Below are 22,388 nucleotides of genomic sequence, written 5' to 3'. Positions count from 1 at the left end.
AATAACTCCTAGATAGTCATTTCTTCGAAGAGTTGAAGGTTCTCCTTCCTCTTAATTCCTCCCTCCTTCTATTAATAATATCATCGTGGACTTGGATTTACTGAGAACCTACACCTTAGGCACGCATTGTATACTTGTACACACGGTTCCGAAGTCTTGTTCAACAACTACCGTAAATCCACGTCGTGCGCATAAGCCTGGGCGTGTATTGGTAGATTTTGCAGAAGTCGCATCTTCTTCGGGACAGCCATCAGTCAATATCTATTTCAGCACGCGGTGGTCTATGCGTTTGCATAACATAGAACTGCTTAATTAAACTATCATTGACACCATGCTCTCTGGCGGCATCACATAGTTTTCGGAAAGGTGCACAGTGAAAAGCTCCTTTAATGGAAACAAAGGAATGGAAAGCAATCTCACATGACTTTCCGCGCTGATAAGAATAGTTTTCATTTAGTGGACTTTTATTACGTGATGTGACGCTCAACCCAACCAAATTAATGCTACTTGTACTTTCGGGTAAATTTCTAAAATATGGTAATATACTATTATTGACTTTATTTGTGGAGATATCTGAACGGATAGTGTTTTGAGGTTTAGATTTTTTAGAGATGCATCACTGTGTTTTTTTTCAAATTTTCCGGTTGGATAGGTTCTGAGGACGAGACCTGTTTCACTTTTTGGGGCACACATTTTGAACCCTGACTCCCCTATGTTTCACATAATGTCAGAAATAAGACCAGTTTCGAGACTTTTCATTTGATACTCCACCTGATGATATTCTGTGATAAAAAAATTTACACCCCCCTTTCGCATGTATGGGGAGCCCGCCCTTGAAACACAATACAAAATGGCGCTACTCGCTGCATGTAAAGGGACACACAGACTGTTTTCACCAAATTTCATAACAATCGGTTAAGCGCTTTGCGAGCAAATCGGGTGTGACAAACAGACAGACGGACGAATTGACAAGGAGTCGAATTACGGTGCAGGGGCTCGGAACCTCAGTGCCGGCAGCTTTTGGGAGTGAGCAAGCGGGCTCCCGGCCGTCGATAACCCTCGACCGAGTGCCCCGATGGTGGACAACGTGGCCACCGTGGCATCTAATGAAACAAGTGTTTTAGATTTGGAGAAGGAGGTGTTCAAACGAAGTACAACTCTGCCAAGAACACTAATTGCAAAAGCAAAGAATGATAAGCTGAATGAAGATTTTGAGATATATCGAATCTGATCAAGAGATATTCCAGCAACATGTAATAGATCCATTCAGGAGAAGCACATTAATTTTATGATCAGAAGCTGGACCCTTCAGGTATGAAAGCTTTTGTGTATTCTTTATATAAAAATACTTTTGTCCCATTAGAACCAGTTGGCACTGTTGGTGTCGGATAATGAAGTATAAATACTCCTACATTTAATCAAGGAATCATTTCAGTTTTGACTATCATTGTGATAACAGTGAATAAAAAGGAAAAAAGGATATAAAAGTGCCAAGAACGTATACTTTTTCTGTGTGAGTTCAAACTCGGTCATAAAGCAGCGGAGGTGACCAGGAACATTAACAGCACATTTGGAGCTGATACGGTAAGCGAACAAACGACACGGCGGTGGTTCGAAAAATTCCGGTCAGGTGACGTAAATAATCAAAGTGAGCCACATGGACATCCAGGACCATCGATTGATAACAACGAGCTGCGTTTGCTAGTCGAATCCGACACACGTCAGTCTGTGAGAAACATTGCAGAGAAACTGGGCGTACATTATTCGACAGTTTCCTGGCACTTGCAATAACTTGGAAAGGTGAAAAAGCTCGACAAATGGGTCCCGCATGCCCTTACGGAGCAAAACATGGCGCTTCGAATGGAAATTTGCAGTTCTTTACTCTCCCGCAACAGAAGCGATCCCTTTTTGTACATAATAGTGAAGATTATACAATCGTCGCCGATCAGCACACATGCTAAATGCTGATGAGCCACCGAAGCATATGCCGAAACCGAGCCTCTATCCGAAGAAGGTAATGGTAACTGTTTGGTGGTCTACAGTTGGAGTTATCCACTACTATTTTTTGGCACCTGGAGAAACGATAAATGCATAGCAATACTGTGGTGCAACTCGAGGAAATGCACCAAAAATTGCGTATTCAACGGCCGAGATTGGTCATCAGAGATGGTGTGATACTCCTTCACGACAATGAACGACCTTATGTATTCAGAACAACGGTTCAAAAGTTGAACGAATTGCAGTGTGAGACTCTGCCTCATCCACCATATTCACCGGAACTTCCGCCAACCGACTACCACTTTTTTAAGCATTTGGATCATTTTGTGACGGAAAACCAATTTAGGAACGAAGAGGCCATCAAAATTGCCTTCGACGAATTTATCAACACCCGACAGTTGGACTTCTACGAAACTGGCATACATGTTCTTGAATCTCGCTGGGAGAAGTGTTTTGAATCGAATGGAACCTATTTTGATTAAATAAATCGATTTTTGTAAGCTTTACAGTCGTTTCAAGTTTTAGTACCAAAACAGCCATTTCATTTGCAACAACCTAATATGTAGGGTATTTCGAAGCCTAGGCACTATATAGCAGTTTCTAAGAAATGATCACTTTCGGCTCCCCGCACTCCCAACCTTTCCAACAGATGTTAAAACTAAGATCGGCATCGGAAAGTACTAATCGAGACCGTTCATTTGATACGCCAAATTTGCACCTCCCTTTTGCATATAAGGAGACCCCTCCTCCTTAAGTTCGACCTAGAATAATGTAATTCACTGTATGCGTGATCGTTCACAGTTCTCAATAAATGTGGTGTCAATCGTTACTACCGTTTCCGAGAAAAATGCGTGTGACAGACAGACGGACGGACAGTCAGTAAACCGATTTTAATAAGGTTTTGTCTTACAGAAAACCTTAAAAAGGATTCGCACAATTTTTATCCCAGGCTTACATAATTTTTATCTCAGGAAATATTTTTATGCATAATTTTCATCCCATTCTCGGATTTTCTCTTTATAGCTGTGACCATTAAAGTATTTTACCTCATTCAACTCGTCATAAACTCTAATCCATTCCTTTAAACATGAATCAGCTTTAATTACCTAAATGTAATATTTCAATTTAGAAACTCATTGATTTCCGATTGAAAGTCACTGACAACTCCCAATCCTTAAATCAACGTGTTATTGTTTTTGTTTTCATCTCCCATGACTCTTTCCACTTAAAACTCGAAATTAATTCTATAAATAATCAAAGCAATCTCCATCAACATAATGCAAAATGGCCAACGTGGTGAAAGTTAAATCTTCCACTAATTTCGGATAGTTATTATTAGGTCCAATTAGATGTATCTTGAGGATCATCATAAATCGATGAAAGAGTGCATTGGACACATCTACGACGATACCTCGATGGTCAGATTAAAACGTCATTATGAACTCTCAAGTGCACCTGATCCATGGTGTCTTGTTTCGATTTTTTTTTCAAAAGCAGTTGCAAGTGCTAAGATAGCTACGACCTCGATCGAGTCCCTGAAGATGCTCTTGATCGTTTTTGACCATTTTGATTGCTCGGATTATTCCACTTGTCCGCGATCGTGACCGAGAAATTGAATTTTTTTCTTCTATGTTTGACCATTGGACGAAATTGATTAGAAAAGCGAAAGTTCAGGCGGAATTGATTGCGAGAGAAAAAAGAATAATTGACTTCGATTGTGCTTCTTTCCGCAATGAAGAGATGAGAGGGAAATGCATCTATTCATGCCGAAAAGCAGAGATTTATCTGTTGTGGGGCTTGAATGAATGAATATCAATGGAGAAGTTGGAACAGGGGAGACATTGATGACTCTATTTGATGGACGCTGCGAATGATAATTTTGGCAGATATTTATTAGAGATAAAAATCGGAATAAATTTTCATATTTATGGCAAATGGGAGCAGCCTTCGTTTTAGTTTCATAAATGCAGGAAATCCGAATTTGCAACTTTCAAGCTGAAGTTGAAAGCGAAATCTAGTTCTGATTCGTTGTTGACAGAGTTTTAATCTCAATTTCAAATTTTGAAAAACTGATTGCATCTCTCGAGAAATTCAAGGCTTTCTAAAGCTGAGCAGACTTTAAGGTGATATCATCCTACTTTGGTTTCTTTATAATCCAAAGAATTATGGGCACGGAAATTATTTGATGGCGAGCTGCAAGTTTTTTTCTGCAGCTTTTTATGGTCTTGTTATCGCAGCACTTTCTAAAACCGAGGAGCCAATAGTTCCATCTGGTCCAGTATCTCAGTACCATCACCAACCCGACCCCAAATCAATGGAACATGAAAAAGAAAGTGCAACATGAGAGTATCCTTCAATGGATTTTTGTAGGTCTAGGATATTCGTGAAGTCGGTATAAAGTAAATTTTATAATGAGGCTTTGAGACTTCCTTCAATGGTTTAGAAGGTATTTTAAAGGTGGGCTCCCTGCCACGCGATTGCAACATAGACATATGCGGGCAGTTAAATAATGGATTCATCATCATCATCAACGGCGCAATAACCGGTATCCGGTCTAGGCCTGCCTTAATAAGGAACTCCAGACATCCCGGTTTTGCGCCGAGGTCCGCCAATTCTATATCCCTAAAAGCTGTCTGGCGTCCTGACCTACCCCATCGCTCCATCTTAGGCAGGGTCCACCTCGTCTTCTTTTTCTACCATATAGACTTTCCGGGCTGGATCATCCTCATCCATACAGATTAAGTGACTCGCCCACCGTAACCTATTGAGCCGGATTTTATCCACAACCGAACGGTCATGGTATCGCTCATAGATTTCGTCGTTATGTAGGCTACGAAATCGTCCATCCTCATGTAGGGAGCCAAAAATTCTTCGGAGGATTCTTCTCTCGAATGCGGCCTAGAGTTCGCAATTTTTCATGCTAAGAACCCAAGTTTCCGAGGAATACATGAGGACTGGCAAGATCATAGTCTTGTACAGTAAGAGCTTTGATCCTATGGTGAGACGTTTCGAGCGGAACAGTTTTTGTAAGCTGAAATAGGCTTTGTTGGCTAACAACAACGGTGCGCGGATTTCATCATCGTATCTGTTATCGGTTGTGATTTTCGACCCTAGATAGGAAAAATTGTCAACGGTCTCAAAGTTGTATTCTCCTATCCTTATTCTTCTTCATGTTTGACCAGTGCGTTTTGATGTTATTGGTTGATTCGTCTTCGGTGCTGACGTTGCCACCATATATTTTGTCTTGCCTTCATTGATGTGCAGCCCAAGATCTCGCGCCGCCTGGTCGATCTGGATGAAGGCAGTTTGTACGTCTCGGGTGGTTCTTCCCATGATGTCGATATCGTCAACATGGGCCAGTAGTTGGGTGGACTTGAAGAGGATCGTACCTCTTGCATTTACCTCAGCATCACGGATCACTTTCTCGAGGGCCAGGTTAAAGAGGACGCATGATAGCGCATCCCCTTGTCGTAGACCGTTGTTGTTGTCGAATGGTCTTGAAAGTGATCCTGCTGCTTTTATCTGGCCTCGCACATTGGTCAGGGTCAGCCTAGTCAGTCTTAGTAATTTAGTCGGGAAGCAGAATTCTCTCATGGCCGGGTACAGTTTTACCCTGGCTATGCTATCATAGTCGGCTTTAAAGTCGATGAACAGATGGTGCAACTGTTGTCCATATTCCAACAGTTTTTCCATCGCTTGCCGCAGAGAGAAAATCTGATTTGCCTGGAGTGAAGCCTCTTTGGTATGGGCCAATGATATTCTGGGCCAATCGTCAGGCATTGATTCGCTGTCCCATACCTTGAGCACAAGTTGGTGAACCACTTGGTGTAACTGGTCGCCTCCATATTTACCTAATTCAGCTGTAATTCCATCGGATCCTGGCGAGTTATGATTTTTAAGCCGATGAATTGCACGGACTGTTTCTCCTATACTTGGTGGTGGCAGTATTTGTCCGTTGTCTTCAGTTGGCGGGACCTCAAACTCGCCGATGTTCTTGTTGTTCAGTAGCTCATCAAAGTGCTCAACCCATCGCTCCAATATGCCCATTCTGTCGTAAGTCAGATTTCCGTCTTTTTGTCTCGGTAGGATGAACATCGAGGTGTATAAAGCTTCATCCTGCTGACTTGTTGGTAAAACTTGCGCGGTTGCTCCCTGTACTTTTCTAGTTCACAGACTTGTTGGTTCTCTCAGGCTTCCTTTTTCCGTCTGTCAAGTCGCTTCTCCGCTCGGCGGAGTTCGTGATAAGTCTCTGCGCGTGCCCGCGTCCTTTGAAAATGCAACATTACTCGGTGTGCAGCATACCTTACCTTACATTCATCGTCAAACCAGCCATTACGACTCTTTTTGCGGCTGGGGCCAAGTATGTTTGTTTTCGTATTTATAATAACGTTCTTCTGGTAATTGTGAAGATCATTTGTTGATGCTTCATCTCCAGGATCTCTGTTGACTGCGGTTATTGCGGCATCCATTTCCCTCTTATGCGGAGTGCTTCAGTGTTAACTCGCATCTGATTCTGGTTGGTGTTGTTATTCGAGCTCGGAACACCATGCCAACGAGATAGTGATCCGAGTCTATATTGGCCCCCCTATATCTTCTGACATTCATCAAGGCTAAAAGGGGGAGGCGTTCGATCGTTTCTTAAATTTTCCATTCCAAAATTAAGTGATGTATTTTGCGGTTCCCTCTACCATGGTTCTATGTTGGTGCAGCTCGTAAGTGCATTTGGTACCAAGACACGTCATTGGCTGAAATATCCGAAGAAGTATCCCACTTCCCAAAGGAAAGGGTAGAGGCATAATAGCAGTGGGTATTTTAGTTAAGTTGAACTTCCCCAATTTTTCGTACATTCGCCCCTGCGACTGACCTTGATCATCCTGTTTGCTTCTCAGGCCGTAGTAACGTAGGGTGAAATAGTACACAGCCTTGGTGTCAAGTTTGATTTTAACAACCTTTGAATATATAGTACATTTTCTGGTTTATTAATTTTACGGATTTTCATGCATCTATAATAAGTTTCTGATCCCAGAATGATGGTTTATCAGATACATGTGTTATAGGCAATTCGAATGGTAGAGAGGGTCCAGAAAAAAGGTCGGTTTAGTTCTCCTTTTGTCTATTACTAAATTATGGTTGATAAGAAATTGGTAGAGACACTGGCCGATTCTGTGAGTGTTCGTTAGCTTACTAGCCAAAGGTTTTGGAATAGGACTATTTCCAGATCTTTCGTCCCTCGGTTTTCAAAGAACTGCGATTGCTCTCTTTCGGATGTGCTTCAAGTTTAATGGCCACCAATTCTAAATTTGGATAGAGTCTTCTGCTCCGTTTAGCAGGCTCCTCCCTTACTTTCGTGCCTTTCCATTACGGTTTTGCTTTCGTTTGCGATTTCCATGTGCGGTCTTACGAGTATGACGCTATGGTGTGCTCCTATGGATACAAAAGGTCACGTTTACTATGGCACGGCAGCGCCTGATAGCCCAAGACTTAATTTGTGGTGGAATCACACTATTAGATAGTAACTTCGAAAATCCTATTATCTATTTCTGCTCGGTTCAAATCCACCGCGAATTGCCAGTGCCGGCCCCGAAGGCCAAAAGGAATTTTTCACAACCATAGTCTATTCTTGATTAATGTCTTATCCGTATTTTTTGTTTATCATTATCATAGGTTTCGTTTGAAAGGAGTTCACTGGTATATGCTGGCAATGTAATTCGGGATTTTAGTATTTGTCGAAAAGCTTGCGCTAAGCACCGACTGTTCTGTGTGACGACTAATTTACCGGGGCACGCTGCCCGGATGCGTCTACGCACTGGCTGTTGGACTCCCATTATAAAAGACCTAACCTCGAACCCTTTGATATATTGCTTCGTTATAGCTTTACTAATCTTTCCCGTTAGGGAACCTTTATGACAGGGAATTCCTTTCACCGACGAAGGGGAAGAGAAAGAAGAAAATTGAAAAAAGAACTTTTTCCGCTCTGAGCCGGTCGAACTCAATTTTTCTCGTGAAAAGAAAAACCCCTCCGTCAGCCAGATTGTAAAAGACAATGGCGTATTGCGGTAACGGAGACGAATATGCTGCGTTGGACTAGTGGCGTGACACGTTTTGATCACATCCGAAATGACGATATCCGCGATCGATATGGGGTTCCACCGATCGTGGAAAAACTACGAGATAGGCGTCTTCGACGGTATGGTCACTGAATTCATGCTAACGAGAATTCACTTGCAGAAATTGTTCTGAACGTCGAAGTCGATAGCAATCGACCAAAAAGCCAGCCTAAAAAACGGTCGCTTGATACGCTGGATGGGGATTTGGAAGCCTTGCGATTGTATCTAGATTAGGCCTTTGATAGAACAAAATAGCGCAACCGATCACGACGAACCGACCCCGCTTGTGAACGGGATAAACACTGAAGAAAAAGAAAAGAAGAGTCGTTGCCCCTAACCACACACAGTCAGGGATCGTATCTTATCGATCTTGTACTGGTGAGCCTGAAAACTATATGCCCCGTTAGAAGTTGAGGAAGTAAACAATCAATCTTACCCTGTTTTTGGTTCAGCAATGTGTCTATATTTTCCATGAGTCGCGCAGCTTGTCTGCCCCTCGACTTGTTGTCCCTGGAGAGGTGCCGCCCATTCATTGAATGCCACGAATAACCACCTCTTTTGAGCCCCTTATATTGCGGTTATAAGTGGTGTTGTTTTCCTTGGTGACAAAGTGACGGAGACTCTTGTAATCTCAAACACGACCGGTTCTGAAGCAGCATATTAGGCAGACACCACGCGCAAAGCTTCCTCTTTTGTGCTTGCCAGATGTAACCCCCCAACATTTGCAATTAGCTGAATTAATGTCGAAACTTCTGTTGTCTACCGCTGTTTTAATTTTCTGAAAAAAAGTCGTTTTGGAATCGAGTTTCGCTTTAAAGTACTTAAGCTGGGCTTTGTCTCCACAATTGTCTTGCCGATCGCCACGGGACAAAAGGTCTTGGTCAAGAGGACTGTTTTTCCCAGCGCAAACCATCGTGGGCTGTCATCATCTGTTTACTTTCCCGCCAATATATCAGGTCTAGCAAGAACATTTTAGTAACTGACTGGTCCTGTCATGTCATGTCTTTCTTCCAACACTTCATGGGGAGTGGCAATTCAATAAGAGGGAGCTTAGCCGGAAGTTTTCTACTTTTTTTTATAAAGAATATGGCGGAAGGTTTGGTTTATTAAAATAATAAACCCTGAGACCAATAGCTATCTGACGGAGGGTTGGTCTCTCGTAGAACCCCTTGATATCGGCGAAAGGTAGCTCACAAAATATCCCAGTCCTTACGACTTTTCCAGTAGCACGAGTCGAGACGTCAGTATGTATTGCTTCGCCGAGTTGCTCCGGATAATCTTTAGGAGCACCTTCTCGGTGATGTTAACCATACAGGCTGGTCGGTCCCGAGACGACAGCTAATTATCTTATTTGCCTTACTCATCAGTGTGAGTTCTGGCATCTTCTAGTGATTTGGGCGGAGCTCCGAAGCGGTTGTGGGGGCCTTGTGGAGTGGTAGTTTTAATCAAGTTTAACTCATTGTGACTCCCGGTTATACTCTTAATGTTTGATACTGATACTACGGATAATGTACGCGCCCTTTGATGCGGTAAAACATGGTAAACGTAAACTGCTAATTTTTGTTTGAAAAATGAGCGACCTTAAGTTCGCATTCCCTTGATGTCGGACTGGACTAATTGGAGAGCAATTTGCTCTTACCTATTATTACTCTCCCTCTTGGTCCAGGGACCCATCCTTTTCGACTTAGGATCCAGGTATTCAAAAAAGACTAAGACGACCAACGGCTTCATCTAGGTCACAAGCAACTTACCAGATGCTGTCTTACATCTGTCCTGGGAGCGGTGTGACCGGAGGTGGTAATCCTATACAAAAATTCAGCTAGAATAGGCTGAAACTATGCCGGTTATACGTTCAATATAATTCGCACCTACATCGTGTTTGTGATTATCTCTGTATGGTATGGTATGTATATAAAGGAGCGATTGCCACATGCGACCGCTGACATGAAACAGGCCCCGAAAGCAAATCTGGCTAGCGGAGAAGATCTTACGTTTAGGGTTCACGTTACTTCAGAAAAGAACACAATGAACGGACCGAAATTTTCGGATGCAAAAATCATTAGACTATATGGACAGCTGTTCTGATAAAAACCTAGGATCTGCTTGTGCTCGCAGTTATAATACGTGATAGTTTAAGCACCGTGGTAAATTCATGGTTCATAAGAACGATTGAATTACTGGCTTCCCTTTACTACCGGCCTCAAATATTGGACAGCAATGTTGAAATCATGAACTCATCGGGGTACTCTGATCTGAAATAATTTCAAACGAAGGACCACATTGATGTTTAGGCAGGCAACTAAGGAAAGGTTGATTAGAGGGTGGAAGTGACAGTAGATAAGTCATACATTTCATGTAGCGGAGTGAGGAGACCTCGACCAAATTTACGTAAAGCGGCCGAGAGGTCCGGCTTTTCTATTGGGTTTTATAGGTAAATTTTGTTATTTATATTGGACTGACTTTCGTATTTTCACTATTGTTGATGACCTTTCATTTGGAAACTATCATACATTTGCAGTCTCCGTGTCAGGGAATAACGAAAATTACAAATCAGTCGTAACCATGGGAGCTAGTGTCTGGGGTTCTTAGTAAAGTTGGTTGCATTTTCAATGTTTAAAGGGCTTTGTTTTTCAAGGTCAGTAGAAATGGCGATAAACCTGACCAGATGATTGAACAATATCCCACTGAAAATTTACCGGCTTACTTCAAAGAAGAATTGCAAACAGTCATAGTATTCTCATCGCAAGTTTTATTTGGCCGCAGTCTTCTTGACCATTAGCCGAATGTTTAAAAGTTCCTGGGAAACGCTACTAGTGGAGCAATTTTAAGGTTTTGTGCAAAATAAATGATGTCCTAATCGGCTTTGGGTATGTTATTTCCCAACCGTGCGCTCTCTCTACAGCTGCCTGATGATCGTTGTGGGTGCATCCTTCGTTAACATGCCAGGACCACCAATGTAGGACTGATAAAGGTAAGGTCTACGATTGAAGCAGACCCTTCTGTTTCTGCATGGGTCACTTATGGTTGAAATTTCCAACGCAAATTCGTAGGCGGTTTGCTCTAGTAAATCCTTACAATAATTGAGGTTTATTTGATTTTTCTGATTTTGATTTTTTTATTGCAGATAATTGCTTCCAGAATCCTACGCATTTACTATGGCAATATGCCGGTTATCCCGAGCTGCTGTTGCATTCCTTCTCACTCATTCTGCATCTGACCAACCAATGGCCGTGATGCACGACTTCGTGAAGTATTCAAACATGAGGCACCTTTTTAATGAAATCTGTTATCTCAGACGGAAGACAATTGGTAGTCGAACTGTAGCCGTTTGAGCACTACCAGATCCTTTTTCAATTCTCTGTTCCTGTATCTCAAATTGGTCTTTCAACGCAGTGCCGATTTCTCTTCTTCCTTCCTCTTACTTCATCAAGATCCTTACACTGTACATTTTCTCCAAGTGGGGTCTTAACTTGGTTTCCTCTATTCGTGCTTTTAGTCCCCTACTTTGGTGCTTCTAGTGTGCCATTTTTTCCCATAGGTGCTTGTAGATTCCGTAGTAGGTCATCCTCTTTTTTTGTACTCTTTTATTTGGTGGCAGGTCGACGACACTATGGTTAGATTTCAGTTGGGCTGCCTGTAATATTGTTTCGCTTGGATCCTTTTTCCGTCTCCTGTGAATTATTATAGAGAATTCTAATGGCTTTCATCATGTTTTAGATAGCATGGTGCACGTTGATAACTGGATAGCTCATTTTTGCCTCTAGATGTATGAAGGATAGTCCCTTGGTGTCAGTCGGTCTATGAGCCTGGGTTGGATTATTTCTTTTAAAAACTCCGTAATCTTTAGCATTTAATGTGCTTTCCTGAATTTCAGTTTTTGCCGTCTTTTGCATTGGTTGAGATCGACAATTTGAATAGCTTCTCCTGAATGTGTCAATACCTTAGTCTTAGAGTATCTCTTGCGGTGCACTGGTGCCATGAACACAACATCCGGCGCAGCTCTGAATGCACTACTCAATTTGCAGCCCCTGGATATATTTATTCAAAGCACTGCAATGAGAGCAGCTCATAAACTAATTCGATTAGATCTATGGGGAAACAACGGATGTGGGAGGCACAGAGCATTGGAAGAGCTACTGGGAGGGCTGAATCTAGTTCTTACAATGCCTTCCGATTCTCGTGTCCCCATGCATCTGTTTGGTAGAAGATATGAAGTTGCCCTGAAACGTAGAGAGGGCTGGGAAGACTCAGAGGAATGCGTGGCGGGATATACGGAAGTCTTCTACACCGATGGCTCAAAAACAGAACAGGGTTCTGAAGCCGGAGTCTACTTCTCGGATAAAAACAAGGGCGGCAAACTGGGTGATTGATGAGCGGTTGAAGGTCAGGCACATCGCAATCTGCAGTGATTGCCAAGCTGCATTGAGGGCATTGAGTAGTCCTTCGATCACCTCGAAAATCTCTAGATTCAATACGGGAGCGAAATGAAATCTCGGATGCTTTAGCGAAAGAGGGGTCAATCTCCTCTATGCCGGGACCGGAGCCAGCAATTGGAGTATCAGTAGCATTGGCTAAGTCTGTTTTCAAAAATTGGGAACAAGCTTCCCATAATGGCAGAGCTTAAATGCTGCTCGACACACCAAACTTTTCCTGCCAGAACCGAACATACGTACCGCATAGTTTATCCTGCCGAAAAGCAGGAGGACTTGCAAGTGTATTGTGGGCTTTCTGACAGGCCATAATTCACTAACTGGGCATATGTTCAGAATATAAATTACTCAAGATGATACGTGTCCCTCCTGTAATGAGGAAGCGGAATCCACGGAGCATTTCCTATATGAATGCCCCGCCTATGGACGCATCAGGCATCAGATCTTTGATGCCGATGTTCAACAGTTGCGGCGGGTAGCATCACATCCACTAACGGAAATCCTGCGATACGTTAACGAATCCGGAATATTCCGTTAGACGGGGGAGGTGAGTACAATGGGCCAACACGGCCTGAATGCTCAGAAGCTGTAGCTTCTCCCCCACCATACACACACACACACATCTCTTGCGGTCCTCCCTCTTGGACAAATGGGGTGGGTGTCGAAATCGTCTTAGTTGCCAAGTGATTTCCTTTCCGCCCATTAAATTTCGCCTTCGTTATTGATGTTATTGGTAAGGTCATGCCTCGCTTTTATGGGATCTTTGAATGATATTTAGTAGTATTTTGAACTCGCATTGTAAACTTTAGATTAGATTTTGAGTAAAAACGACGATTACGAAAGTAATGAGGCTTTGAACCATATCTTCCAAAATTGGAAGGATCCATGCGTTGACGACCTGGGAGAGGGTGCTCTCAAATGGTTTGCTTCCTGCATTAATTCAGCACACTTAGGTGTAGAGCTACTAGATGCTAAACTGCATCTTAGAAAGTTCACAAAATCTTTCTACTTGCAGTATCTAGACAAGTTTCAAACATTTCTCTTAGGGAAAAAATGGCAATTTCAACTTTCTTCCACACTCATTACACACTCTAGCAAAATAGTGTCGATTTTCATTTCTCACCTGCCTCCAGTGGAGTCAAATAACGTCGTCTTCGCCTTCTAATCTTACTCAAACCAGACCAGCCCAACCAGCCGTTGATTTATTTATCATATTGGCCATAAACTCGTTGCTTCCATTGCTGCTGCTTTTTCTGTTGCACATCTTTTCGAGTGAGTGAAAGTCATGTCATTTGCACCATGTCGTCGTGCTTGAGCCATACAAAAACAATCGACAGCGGGCAATTAGAAAATCAGGTGGCGGCTGTAGCATGTTTTCTAGCCATCATATAAACGCTGCAGTTTACCTGGCAGCCTACCTGCCCACACTCGGTGTACTCGAATCTATGTCGGGTAGATTAGAGGCAGCCTTCATTCTGGGAGTGTGTGTCGGCGCATCATTAAAAGATACATTCAAGAGGTAACAAAAAACAACTTCCAATGATAATTGGACACGAAATTAAATCTTCATCGGACATTGTCAAGTGTTTTGTCTAATGGCTGTGATCTTGACTTTGAGAAAGCGCCGGGTTACAAAATGTTCAGCGTGAGTGCTAGATGGAAGGAGGTAGCACAGGCTGGGAAGTTGGGTAGCAGAGATTGGGGCTAAAAGACGGATAATTTCGTTTTCATTATCGTTAGAGCAATTAGTCTCATTAGACCTTTGTGTTCTGGGGATATTGACAAGAAAATAGGTATTTGGTATCCCACATTGGGCGCCGAATTTTGAAATACTATATAGTGCCTTGGGGCTCAGAATTTGGTAGGACCAGAGAATTATTCCGGGTATATACTAGTAATTTTCCCAACCTAGTTGCTTTCTGGGTCTCTTCTTTTTCACAATCGCTTTGTGTTTGTCAGTCTGGTCTATCTTTATTTTCTGTTCATAACATTTGAAAAATTCAGACAATGTTTAGTCTTTTTGGAGTCTCTTTGAAATCATATGCAGTTTCTATAACTTGTTAATAATTCCTTTACAATTTCCTCCCAAGGTGCTTCTTGTACACCTTTCTCCCAAAATAACCCTCTCATCATTATAAAATGTAGAGTTTTCTGAACCCATGTCACTTGTCTATCGGCTCGTCCAGGCACTTGTCCGGTGGGCGTTTAACGGCAACATGCCTGCCGTCACTAGAAAACAGTGTCATCAGACAACGACATTTTAATCGAAGCACTCAGATTTGTCTAGGCCGCCATTTATCTGACTGCGATATTTTGAGTAGTTGAGGCCAAGAGCCCCGCGAAAACTCGTAATTTCAGACCACGGTTGCAAAGAAAGTTTGTGTTTAAGGTTAGCCCCGATGTCATTAAACTGCGAGCGCAAGAGTCAGAGCAGCGGCGTCTTGGGTAGCCCCTGGCAATGTTTTCTATACAATTTCGATGATGGAAGCTAATATGAGTATAATGTTAACGCCAACATATTTGAATTGTTTTTAGAAGTCGGTCGAGATAGGTAGTGGCTTGCTGAGTGGTTCTTTCACTTTGGAAGCTTGTTGCAATTATTGGGAGTTGAATTGCGCGACGGGCTGGGAGTAATTTGGGGCTCAAAGTTGTTTATAGGTTGCTAGAAGGAATACTGTGCTGGTTGGGTTGGTGCGTTGGTGGTTGTACATCTTATCCTAGTTCAAAATGGTTCGAGGTGATGTTCGATTAACACAGTTTCTTAGACAGTAGGCCCAGCTTGCCCAGAATTGAGAACAAACGGTTATTAGAATGAACTTGCTGATTGAGAAAATAGGACACACAATGTCAAAACAAATGGGCCTTAAAGACGCTGGAGGGTAATTTCTATCGCGTTAGTACCGATTACAAACTCAATCATTTTGACATAAATGGAATGGACTCATTTTTAACTTCTTTAGAATGCCATTAGATGTGGCTGATTATAGGTCGCGCGAGTAGGGAGATTGATGTAGTTTTATTGTATTTTCATGGGTACTCCCTGGAATAATTGAATGGTATTGATAATTTCATCCTAATTTTGACAACCTTTCAAGTGATCCTAAGTCGCTTATTTTGTCTTGTATCATATTTGTCTTTTGGCTTGGTTCCAAAATTTTTCACCCTTTTGCCTCTTTCATGCTAAATTGCGTACGTTTCTTAAAGCTGGCGGTACTAAATCATTACTTTAAGCACATAATCTTACCAAAAGTGTCCTGTACTTTTCAGGAAAGCCCTTTCCCGTTTTAGACATCAGATAACTCCTGTTGGTAAATCTGATCAAACTAACTTACCAGACCAATGATAACTTTCAGGTCTTCAGCAGGAGATGAGGACTTCGAACTGCAGAAAGTAGAGGCACACCGGGATCTATACATACATATGTAATGAACTTATTTTACTCTTATGAATACGCTGCATCAAAATCCATTACTTAGCCCTTATGAGACAAGACAGACACAGAAACGTGATATAGTTTGTATTGTATTTCGGCTTCGACCTATAAAGAAATTATCCTTTTCAGTATACCCTTCCATCTATAGTTTTGAAAGTTAAGGAATATGGAGTGTGCTTGGGATATTCGGGTCAACAAAAACTTTCTCTAGTCCTCTTTCTGTAGTAGCACTTTGCTTTCATCATCACAAATTGGAGAGTTGTAACATTGTACCACGTCGGTGTTGCTGCCAACAGGTTTGCTGTAACTTCTTCAATGGAGTACAACATGTCAACAACGCGTATGAACCCTTACTATTGTTTGCTCGGATCTTATGGTGTTTGGGATCTCTTCATGATTTCCTGGAAAGTTTTCTGAGATAAATGCGATGATCAGAAGGCAAAGTGGACACACAATTTATTTAGTAACAATTCCACTATTCCAGGATAGTCGATGAGTGGGTCGCTATAGAAACTTATGGCAGTGAATAGCAGAGGAGGAGTGTAGCTTTCTGGCGAAATTCAGGAGACAGTTGAAGCATATTTCCGCGGCAAGGGTGTCTAGGTATAGTTGTCGCCGTCCATTCCATTTATTCCATAATTGTTGGCACAACAGTCCATAGTGGATCAGTACTTTGAAGTGTGTTAGAGCACTTCATTCAAGACTGTAACGGTATACTATAGGATTACGGTAGCCTGCAGAAGGCAATGTCTTCAGCATTACGCTCGCCCGATATTATTACCCTGATTTGACTCAGGTACCCATTCACAGCTGAGTCGACTGGTATGGTATATCCAACGTCAAATCACGACACAAATACCACTGCTAACAGTGACATTTGAACCGTGACCTTTCGTACGAAGGCTTGTGCTCTAAACACTTAGCTATCCGGATACATGGCATTCCTTTAACCTGGGTAACGGCCTGCTGGGAGATTTCCTTCTAATACCTGATGTCACCAACAGTAAAGTTGAGGCTTTTTGGTAATATGTGACCTGTTCTACTGTGGCGCAATCATTTTAGAATGAAAACATACTGTCTTCCACTTGTGTCGATCTCAGGTTTCTGCTAACTTTTGAACAAAGAATATGCAGATTCTCAAAGAAAGACAATCTCATTAACTACAGAATCTACATCTTACGCCTAAGGATGCTGGTCAGTTGCCGAAGTATTGATTCAACTTGTTATCTTCTCTACACTAATTACAGATCATTGAACTCAACACCCTGATTCTTCTAAAGTGATAGTGTGTAATTGGCCATGAGTAAGACTTCAAGAAACTCACCAGTGACGTGTATGAAACTGGTTACTCGGTTAAAACAGAAACCTCATGAAAGAGCATACCATGACAAAGCAGGAACTATATCAAGATGAGCACAAAGGTTCGAGAAATTTTTAATTATGCAATACGAACCGGGAAGCGTTCAAAGTGCAAAAACGCACTGATTGCGAAAAACAACGCGATCAGGAAGCGAAACAACTTAAGGAAGCTTTGTGAAGGGCTTAAATAAACTACAGAGGCTTCCAGGCTTCCATACAAAGCTTTTTCCAAGGGGAGAATCATATTCCGTGTTTGTCTATAAGAGAAAAATTGGGTATTTATCGAAAATAAGGAAGACAAAGTACATTTGCTTCTCAAGACTCAATTCTACCGGGGTTTATTCCATGGTAAAGGGTAATATCATTCTGTCTTGAATCCCAAGAAACGGCTATACACAGAAGTTGGAGTAAGATGGGCACTGGCGACTGCAGTGTAGTCTTGGAGGCGCGTAAAAGTTGTTTTCATTCCGAGAGTAGGCTGGGAAGAACCTTAAAACTGTCAGATTAATTTACTTGACATTATTCGTAGTAGAGAAGATATTCGTTTTGAGAATGATGGGGTCCTAAGTCGCATCAACTTAAAGCTGGACCGGACCAAATGGGGAGCAACTTACTCCCTCTTTCCTGGTCCAGGGACCCCTCGCTTAGGGTTTGCACCCAAACTTTTCAAAAAAGTCAAGCGATGACGGCAAATCGATTTGCCAAATCGATTTGCCTCTGCCCTGGTAAGAAACCGTAAAGCCGTCATCGCTTAACTTTTTTTTAGTATAGAAGATCCTGGACAACAACATTAGAATTGGTCCTAATCTTTTACATCCATGCCAATATGCTTACCGAGCATTAAGGCGAACCAAAACTGCTCTATATGACTTGGCGGATGTATTTCACGGTAAAATAGATGGAAAGAAAGAACTCTGGATGCGTTCATTGAAAATGTGATAGAGTATAACTGGGACTGGAAATCACTAGTAACTAGTGGAGGAGGACGGGGCTGAACATCAATCGGGCCAAGAACACTATTCACTACGGACCTTGATCACTTAAAAGCCATTAAACTACACGGCATGGAAGTTAAACAGGTAACACCAGTTAAATATTTGGGAATAACTCTAGACCAAGAGCTAGCTCCGCGAGCTTTGATGATTTGCAGGTGCAAAAAAGCAATGGAGGTGCACCTCAAAATACTATGAGGGAAACTTACCACACAACGAGGAAGTTACACAAACTTGAAAGACTATGAGAACATGCATCTCTGAAGGTCCTTCTGGGATTGACTCCTTTTCCTTTCCACATACAGATCCAGACCAGAAAGACAATGGTCAGAATGTCCGCGGGTACTAAAGTGACAGAGAGTTTCCCAAAGTGAACGAAAATTTATATTCTTTCTATGTGGTATTTAGAATTATTGAACCGAAGGATAGCATGACAATCAAGTTTCATTTCGATAAAAAAATGTTAAATAGGACGGATGGACAAGGCGGATTGAGAAAGTACAGCTTAAACCAACAGCTGATCTGGTGTACCTAATGAATTCCACAGAGCAGACGAAATGGCGCAGGGGTCATTGGTAAAAGCAAAAAATACTTCGAACCAATGGGTAAGCATGCAAGTATATTTCAGCCGCAAATATGCCTCATAGGCTATTTTAACTTCCAAAGTAACTATATGGGCAGGCAGTGATCTCAACTGGCAGCCAGGTGGCTATCAAAACACAAAGGCTCAATCAGACGAACTCTTATATATGCCTTGGTAAATTAAATGCACTTGGCTCCTACAGCCAGAAAGGAAGAGAGCAGAAAAGTCGCTCTGCCGACCAGAATCTTTCTGTGGAATTCAGAAAGGATTCATGACCATACCACTCAGGAAAGGAGAAGAGGCTGAGGAAACTATACTGCACGAAGGAACCAAGAATGGAGCAGTCCAGAACTCTTATGGGACAACATGAACTTAGGTTTCCCAGGATTGTTTGAACCTCACCAAGAAGAGTCGTAGGATAGTAATGGTAATAGACTAAACTAGCGAAGATACCTGTGGACATATACTCGGAAAATCTTTAGTACTTGCGCAAAGAAGAAACAAAACACGTGGGTGCGATTATCATCCAAATTTCGCTAAAGTCAACAGAACCCCTTGTTGGGCACCATTTGTAATCAGTACATGGGAGTAATCGAGAAGCCACTTAAGATCGATTTTCATCAACTACTAGGCGGACATGCACTGCCACTATTGGGTCATTTTTGCAGTGAAATATAAAGTTGCCCTATGGCTGGCAAATATAGAATTAACTATCTTCCTGGTTGCTTCCACCCTCCAAAACTCACTACAAATTTAGGAAGAATTCCTGATTAGAAGATTTAATAATGTCTGCTCTTCGGGAGGTTCGATAAGAAGTTTCAGTTGCCGGCAGATTTGAGATTGTTCCTGCGTTTGAGTGAATTTTTGCCATCCCATCTTTCAGAAAAATCTTGACAGCGGATGGGGTGACAATAAATGTGAGGCCTAAGTTCAGGATGCTGCTTTGATCAGCATATCCTTTTTTTAAATAATAACAAATTGTTCTAAAATCCATGTTTGTCAAGTCATCACCTGGTAACATTTCTCTGACAAGCGGTTGAATGTAACATTAATGTCCTTTAACAGTCGGCACGAATTCAAATTGTGCGGCCAACACCCCTTACTCAAAACTGGAACTTCAGTAAATATTGTGAAGTTTGTAACACCCAAAGGTATGTATGTGGCCGTCATATGACCTTGTCTCCCAGTGATTAGGATAGAATATGGTATATCATCTTAAAGGCTTATTTAGAAATGTTCCCCTCCAAAAAATGGCAGTTAATTTGAGGCATCTTCGAGTGCTGCAAATGGTGTCATATCCATCTTGATTTCTTCACCTTTTCAGCCAGAAGCATAGTCATTGTGCTAAAGTGACTTAAAGAAAACCAAGCAGACAGCATATCTGCAAAGGACATACCTAGTGAACTTCAGAAGTAGTTAAGTTAAGAGTATCATCGATAATAAGAAAACAGCCAACGACTTTCAACTTGGATGCAGCACTCGCCGTCATACTTCGTTTTGGAACAAAACTTTTCAGGCACTATTCACATTTTTACATACTCGGGAGTTTTTCCGAAATCAACTTACAGCCATCAGGGCAAGGGAAGCAGAGTCCAGCCGGTTCAGATCTTCAGGGCCAGCCTGTAGTATCCACAAAGGAGAGCAGATCTTCCACCTTGCAGCTAGATATCTTTTTCGATTTTCAAAGAATGGTGAACCTTGTGTCCGTAGCCTGGCTCTAGTTAGATCTGGGCATTCGCAAAGGAAGTCGCTGAGGAGTTCTTCTTTCTCTCCGCTGTTTCAGTAGTTTAAATTGTACGGTATGCCGAGCCTGGTGGCATAGTCCCTCATAGGCCAATGGCTCATGTGTTTGGAATATTGTAATCTATTTGTTTGTCATTACGTTAGAAAAGCAAAAAGGCTGATGTGAACTAGGATTCTAGAGCATGTAAATCTCGACCCGGAATCTGTGAAAAGGGCGACATTTTTTTTAGACATCAGCCAATTTACAGTGCATAGTGTAAAGTCCAGTAAATTGTTTAAAATCTTAGGGCGCCTCCCCACCAAATTAGTATGATGGTGAGAAATGCAGTTCCTGCAATGCTACCATTATATGTTAACCATGCTGTGTTATATTGTACAACGGTTGGAGCTCCGCAATGCCTCCTTGAACGACGACAAGCAGCGCTTGGCATCCGTTTTTTACCTTATGATAAGATATTGGCACTGACCACTGAACTTACTCAAATGCTAAAGTTCCAGTAGCCATGTGGGGAATGCTCCACACGCATTCTAAGAGTTAACAATGTCTCGAACAACATTGAATGTGACAACATTGAACATATCAATAAATGCCGTACTGCAATAGATATGGACACTTGCCAAGGATGACAATGGGAGCCGTGCCTCTCAATTCCGTCATGGTAGGCATTATTTCGGGTTTTTTTATATACATCAGAGATGTTCCAGAGTCTCCTAAGTACTAAGATTGATACATTATTCAAAACAGAGGTTCCGTCACAGTCATTCCAACTCAACGTAAACCTATCAGTCTGCGCCCGAAAAGTGTTCTGGGAATGCATACCAAGCCTATTTAATGCCTTTGCGTTTTTCGATAAACGGTAACCGATTGGAAGGCAACTCCCCGTCTGATTTGGAGTACCTGACAACAAAAGCTCCTAAAAAGGGGCGAACCGGAAATATGTAAAGTGACTTTAAAAAAAGTCCATTTCCAGATGCCTATAATACACTGTCGGCTGTAGTGGGCAGTACTCTCCCAAACGCCCGTGTTTTACCTTGTCTAAAGATAAAATCGTAATGAAGATTGGAGTCGTCGAACGATCGACCAGGAATGGGGGCTCAGTTCCACTCCCGAAACCTATCCTTGTCACAAACAAAGCAACGAGGTTTTTAGGGCACTTATCACAAATTTCAATCGGATTGGTTTTCCTTTATTTCCGGTTGGTACGTAATATGCCAGAATCAGTGCAAGAATACTGTTACCGTACCTGGAGCAGACTTTTAAGGTTTTAGCATAAAAAAATGCACAGCGACGAGTTGGAACTTTTATATGAGGCACATCATTTCCCTGTATGTCAGATTTGAAGTAGGTGTAGGTGATCAGCTTTTGCGTCGTTGTCTAGCGCTGATCCGAGTCATTGGTGGGACATTCACCATTGACTAGGGTGTTGAGGTAAACTTTAGCCAGTGAGCTGTCACCACCACAAATGACAGGTGTCCTCGCTGATCTAGCACAACAACTTAGTGTCAATAACGATGGCCCTTAACTATGCTGTCCGCCCAACATTTGAGACCCCAGCTTTCAACAGGGTTCTTTCGTTCTACTAAAGTCTGCGTGGTAAGTTTTGAAGAACTGAAACAAATATACTCGTTGCACGAAGATTTTCCCAGCAAATTAATTACGCTATATAATCAGGCAGTTCTACTCTTAACTATTGTATTCTACTATTCAATCTGGGTTCTAATATTCCTTTTCTTTTCATTACA

General features: G+C 42.0%; 1 protein-coding gene across 1 annotated transcript in view; it reads left to right on the top strand.

The window, feature by feature from the left end:
* The window catches only part of LOC119656513 (MICAL-like protein 1), a 322,282-nt gene that overhangs the window by 71,671 nt on the left and 228,223 nt on the right, over nt 1-22,388 (top strand). The window lies entirely within an intron of this gene.

Source organism: Hermetia illucens, chromosome 5 (genome assembly GCF_905115235.1).
Source record: "Hermetia illucens chromosome 5, iHerIll2.2.curated.20191125, whole genome shotgun sequence".
In the NCBI taxonomy this organism is placed as follows: domain Eukaryota; kingdom Metazoa; phylum Arthropoda; class Insecta; order Diptera; family Stratiomyidae; genus Hermetia; species Hermetia illucens.
This window is presented reverse-complemented; position numbering and strand designations above follow the sequence as displayed.